A 5,404-nucleotide genomic window follows, 5' to 3' on the forward strand; every position below is an offset into this window, starting at 1 on the left:
TGAACTGCTGACCTGGTGGTTCAAACTGGCCTTATGATCTAGTGGCTATCCTACAGCACCACACCAGGACTCTGAGAAAATAGTTGTTGTTGCTGTTATTAAGTGCCTTCTAGTCCATTCTGACTCATACCAATCCTGTATAGGGTTTCTAAGGAGCAGCTGGTTAACTTGAACTGCTTACCTTGCAATTCGAATTGCTCATGTAGTCCTGTGTATTAATCCACAACACCATACCAGGAAATAGTTGACAGTTATACAACAAACCAAGAAAGGGGTGGGATGGGGTGGGGTGAAGGAGGAAGTAAAAAGGATTTTCCAAGTCTTTGTTTTTGTGGACACTTGCATACTTTTCTGAAAATTTCTTATTTGTATAGGCTACTAACTCTCTTTGTAATTTAATAGCCACATGCTAAGCAAATATATCTTGGCTTCCAATGGGGAGTGAATAACAGTGCCAGAAAGGACTTGCAAAATAGTCAATTAACATCTTTGTCTCTAAAATTGTAGTTTAACATAAAACAGCAGAAACTTTTTTTTTAGAATAATGGTACATCTCAGCATACATTTATATCATGAACATCACACGTGTCTTTCCCTACCTTGATGAACTTATGCGGAAATTATAGAGTTTGGTACAAGTCTCTTCAATGTCATTTTATATCAATATAGGTGTTGTCTGTCCATTCTGACTCATAGTAATCCCAAGTGACAAAATAGAACTGCCCCATGCTGGCATCTTTGTTGTTGTTGTTAATTCAGTGGTATCCAATTGCCTCTGACTCACAATGAGCTTATATAGGGTTTCTGAGAAGTGGCTGGTGAGTTTGAACCAGCGACTTTATGGTTCAAACTGACCTCGCTATCCAGTGCGTTATCCCACAGTGCCACATTTTATGGTTGTTCTATTAGCTAGAGTATGTACAACAACACGAGCAAGTTTACTCTAGTGTCTCCTTACTCAAAGCATGATTATATTGATTTATTTTTAAATCTACTCTATAAATCATACTAAAACCATAAGATATACCTAGTATTGGTCTGGAAATGTTGGGGTTAGTTGTCCCTGGTTTCATGGCATCCTTCTTACTGCCACACTTTATCAGTCTTGTTTGATGGCTTCTTGTTTTTTCAGCCTCTAACTGTTGAAGTCCCCTTAGACAAAATTTCATGTTTGCTGTTTTTATACTGTTTCCATAATGTGATCTAACTCCCAATAACTCCAAAGGTATATTTTCAGTGCAGTTATTGCTGTGAACTTCTGCCCCATGTATCCCGCTGCCTGTTTGATATGTCTTCTTGAATATTTAATAGGTGTCAAACTCTTAACGGTCTATCAACTGGCAGTTTGCTTCCTCCAACTGTCTTGTTTTTCAGTTTCAAACATTGTAGTCATTCTTTAAATTTCCTTCATGCTTCAATCCAATTCACCTTCAAATCTTTTCAGCTACTTTTTCTAAAGATAACTCCTTTTTGGACACTTCTCACCACCTCCTTTGCTACTACCCTGATCTAGATTGTCATAATTATCTTTTATGGATTATTATAGATAGCCTCTAACTAGTCCTGGTGTGGCACTGGACTGCTAAGCAAAAGGTTGACTGTTCAAGCTCACCTGCCACTCCTTGGAAACTCTGTACAGGTTTACCGTGAGTCAGAACAAACTTGATAGCACTTAACAACAATAACAACTCGTGTTTTTATCTTTGTTTTTTTTTGTTGTTGTTCTTCTATAGTCTGTTCTCAACAGCATAGCTATAATAGTCGACCTCTTTCATTATAAAATAATTATTGCAGTTATCCCCTTGACTTAGTACCCTCCAGGACCTTTGCTTTTCTCTGAGTAAAATCCAGAGTCCTTTCCAAGTTTCACTATTCTTGAAGGACCTGGAGTCTTCTCTCATATTACCCTTGTGACTTCATCTCTTATTCTTGATTTCCTTATTCCAGCCACACTACCTTGCTTGCTATTCTGTAAATATACCGAGCATGTTTCCATCTTTGTGCTTTTGCACTTGCTCTTTTCTCTGCCTGGACACTCTCTCTGTATATATATTTGCATGGATGGTCCCCTCACTATTCTTGGTGTCTACCCAAATTTTGCTTTATCAAAGAAGCTTTTTACTGATGATGCTAATTTAAATTGTACCAATTAAAATACTTCTACTCCTTCTTCTGGAGTCCTGATTAGGCACTGTGGATTAATGCACTGGACTGCAAGGTTGGTTTGAACCACAAAGTCAGCCACTCCTCGGAAACCCTGTGGGTTGGAACTAACTCAACAGCACTCAACAACAACTCCTCTTTTCTAGTCCTACCACATTGTTTTCTTTTTCTTCATAGCACTTACACTCTCTGACTCACTTTTCCTTCCTTCCTCTCTCCCTCTTTCATTTTCCTTTCATTTCTTCCTCTCTCCCCTTTTCCTTTCGTCCTATTTTGCTAGATTAAAATGATCAAACTTACTCATGGTATTTTTACATCTTTGATTACAGACAGTTTATTATGTTGCAGGTTAAGTGGCTGCCATGGTGTCAAGTCAGCATATCTCAGATAACCACTGAATCAGAAAAGTGTGTGTATGTGTATCTCAGATAATATTCTATCAGAAATATACACATGCACACACACACAGTGTGTGATATTGAGAATGTACAAGAAGGGCCACTTTCTTATGGCATTTTCAGTTTAGTTTTTGTTTATAGTTTTGTGTGTGGTAGGGTTGGATATGGATGATGAACAAATTGTAAATAAATTAAATTAACGTATTGAAATACCATAGAAATTTCGGATACTATTAAGGAAAAACAAACAGACAAAACCAGGATGTAATGACAGAGAATAATGTAAGGGAGTGAACTACTTGGGTAAGATTATCAGGACATCTCTGAGAAGAGGACATTTAAGCTGAGAGCTGAAGGGTGAAACAGGGAGAGGTAATTGAGAGACAGTAACCTTGTAGCTGGAAATAGCTGGTGAGAACATTCTACAGTCTATGATTTAAGGTGACAAATGGTAAAATCTTAGACAAGGTGTTACAAACCATGGTTGAGGGACTTTGGATTTAATTATAGGTCCAATGGAAATTTTTAAAGAATTTAAGACACAAGAGTGAAATGGCATCATTTTCTTTGCAATCTTTGCAAAGATTGTTCTAGGTGGTAAGAGCAAGGGTAAGTGTTAAATCCATGTGAGACTAAGGCTAGAACTCTTCACAATAACATTGACATACTGATTTATGAAAGAATGAATTTTGTATCACTAGGAACTTCTCACAAATGGATCAATTAAACACTATCATGATAAACAAGGAAAAGATTGAAATGTACAAGGAGTATTTGAGGGTGATCCACAATAAACACCCATAGATGCAGCAGTCAGGAGATCAAATAACATACTGTATTTGGGAAAAATCTACTATAAAAGAAAGTATTAAAGAGCAAGGAAGCCACCCTGAGCAGTATGATGCATTTGACCGAAGCCATAATATTTTCAATCTCCTCATATGCATGTGAAATATGGAAAATGTATAAAAAAGACCAGAGAAGAACTGCTGCCTTTACATTATGGTGTGGCAAAGGGTATTGAGTCTATCATGGATTGCCAGATGAATGAACAAATCGTCCATGAAAGAAGTATAGTCAGATTGCTCTTTAGAAATAGAAAGAGCAATACTTAATCTCATGTACTTTGAACATGTTATCAGGAGGGATCAGTCACTGGAGAAGAACATCAAGCTTAGTAAAGTAAAAGGTCAGTAAAAAAGAGGAAGAGCCTCAATAAGATGGATTGACACAGTGACCACAGCAATGGACCCAAACATAGCAAAGACTGTAAGGACAAAGCAGGACAGGGCAGTGTTTCATTCTGTTGTATATGGGGTTGCTATGAATTGGAACTAACTCAATGGCACCCAATAACAACAACAAGGGTATTCATGCAGAGACTGGACAGCATTGTCAATGAAATAACAGTGTCATTGAGGGGAATTAAAGGATTATAGGTTGCCATGTGGCTACAGATTATTCTTCATGATCTCATCCAAACTTTGAGCTTCTATAATTCCATTAACTGAGCTAAATATTGAATGGCTATTTAGGAATTATAGGAAACTATAAGTTGTAGAAAAGCATACATTGTTATTCAGAGAAGAATTTATCCAAACCTTATATACTTATCTATAAAGAGAATATCTCCTTCTGAAATTAAGGTTGAAAAATATAATCTGATCCTCTTTCATTAATGCAGAAGCTCTCATTGTATGTGTGTGTGTGATAAATCACCAAGTGATCTTGCTTAAAATAGAAAGTTCTAGGCCCTGTATCTCGAAATTCCAATTGAGTAGACCTGAGAAACTGAAAATTTATTCAGCAATCCTGGAGACTTTGAGGGAGCTAGATGAGAATTGTTTCTTGAGAACCATTAGGCTTGATGATGAGAAACATCTTCTCACACTCCATCTCTATTTCATCTCTGGCAGCAATCCACATAACTCTAGGGATATTGCAGCTCTAAGGATATTTTTGGGTATCTGGGGAGTGCAAAGATAATGCACTTGGCTGCTAACCAACAGGTTCTAGTTTCTCTAAAGTCATCTTGGAGAAAGAACTTAAAATTTAATTACAAAAAAATCAGTCGCTCAGAATCCTTTGCAATAAAGTTCTCTGACATACATATGGTCACTATGAGTCTGGGTCAATTCAACAACAATAAGTATTAGTAAGGATATTTTGACATGGTGTTTAACATTGTTAGATAAGTCTGCCTTTCTGAGTCAAAATTCCTTCATTTGTTTTGGACCTATGAAAGGATGATACTGTTAGGACCAGAAATTCAAAATGCTTAACATTGACTTGCATGCCTAGCATATCACAGCTCCTTAATAAACAGTAGAGATTATCTGCTTTATTTTAGCCTATCTTATTTATTTGGCTGCCTCACTCCTACTCACCTTGATTTTTTAATGTGAAGTCAGCATACACCTATTTATTTCTCAGGTTTTTTTTCCTTTTGCTCAGACCTCTCTCATGGATTCCTAGAGACCTGTATTCAACAGGTATCACCTTAAAGATGTGTAATTGTTATGCATTATTAGAAAGACACTAGAATAAAAATACTGATATTATATTTGTGGAATACCTATAAATATAAAGTTAGTTCTCTTGTGTTTCCTGCTACTTAATTTTCAATTATCGCTTGTAAAACTATTCATCTTTCCTGTTTATCATGAATGCTGTGGAGCAGGTAGAAGATTGTGCAGTAGACTGATGAGGTCCTGGAAAATGCTATAAAATTATGAAAACTATTTCAACAGCACTAGCTTCAGCAGAACATAAATAGAGAATAAATGGAAAGAGGAAAATCAGTCCAGTTTGGCGACCTGGGCATAACAATTTGCATATTATTT

General features: G+C 36.6%; 1 protein-coding gene across 1 annotated transcript in view; it reads left to right on the plus strand.

Moving 5' to 3' along the window:
* LOC102832836 (potassium voltage-gated channel subfamily H member 8-like) overlaps positions 1-5,404 on the plus strand; it is a gene marked incomplete at its 3' end in the record, with an annotated part of 520,053 nt that overhangs the window by 178,138 nt on the left and 336,511 nt on the right. The window lies entirely within an intron of this gene.

This window comes from Chrysochloris asiatica, unplaced genomic scaffold, assembly GCF_000296735.1.
Source record: "Chrysochloris asiatica unplaced genomic scaffold, ChrAsi1.0 scaffold00267, whole genome shotgun sequence".
NCBI classification, from domain to species: domain Eukaryota; kingdom Metazoa; phylum Chordata; class Mammalia; order Afrosoricida; family Chrysochloridae; genus Chrysochloris; species Chrysochloris asiatica.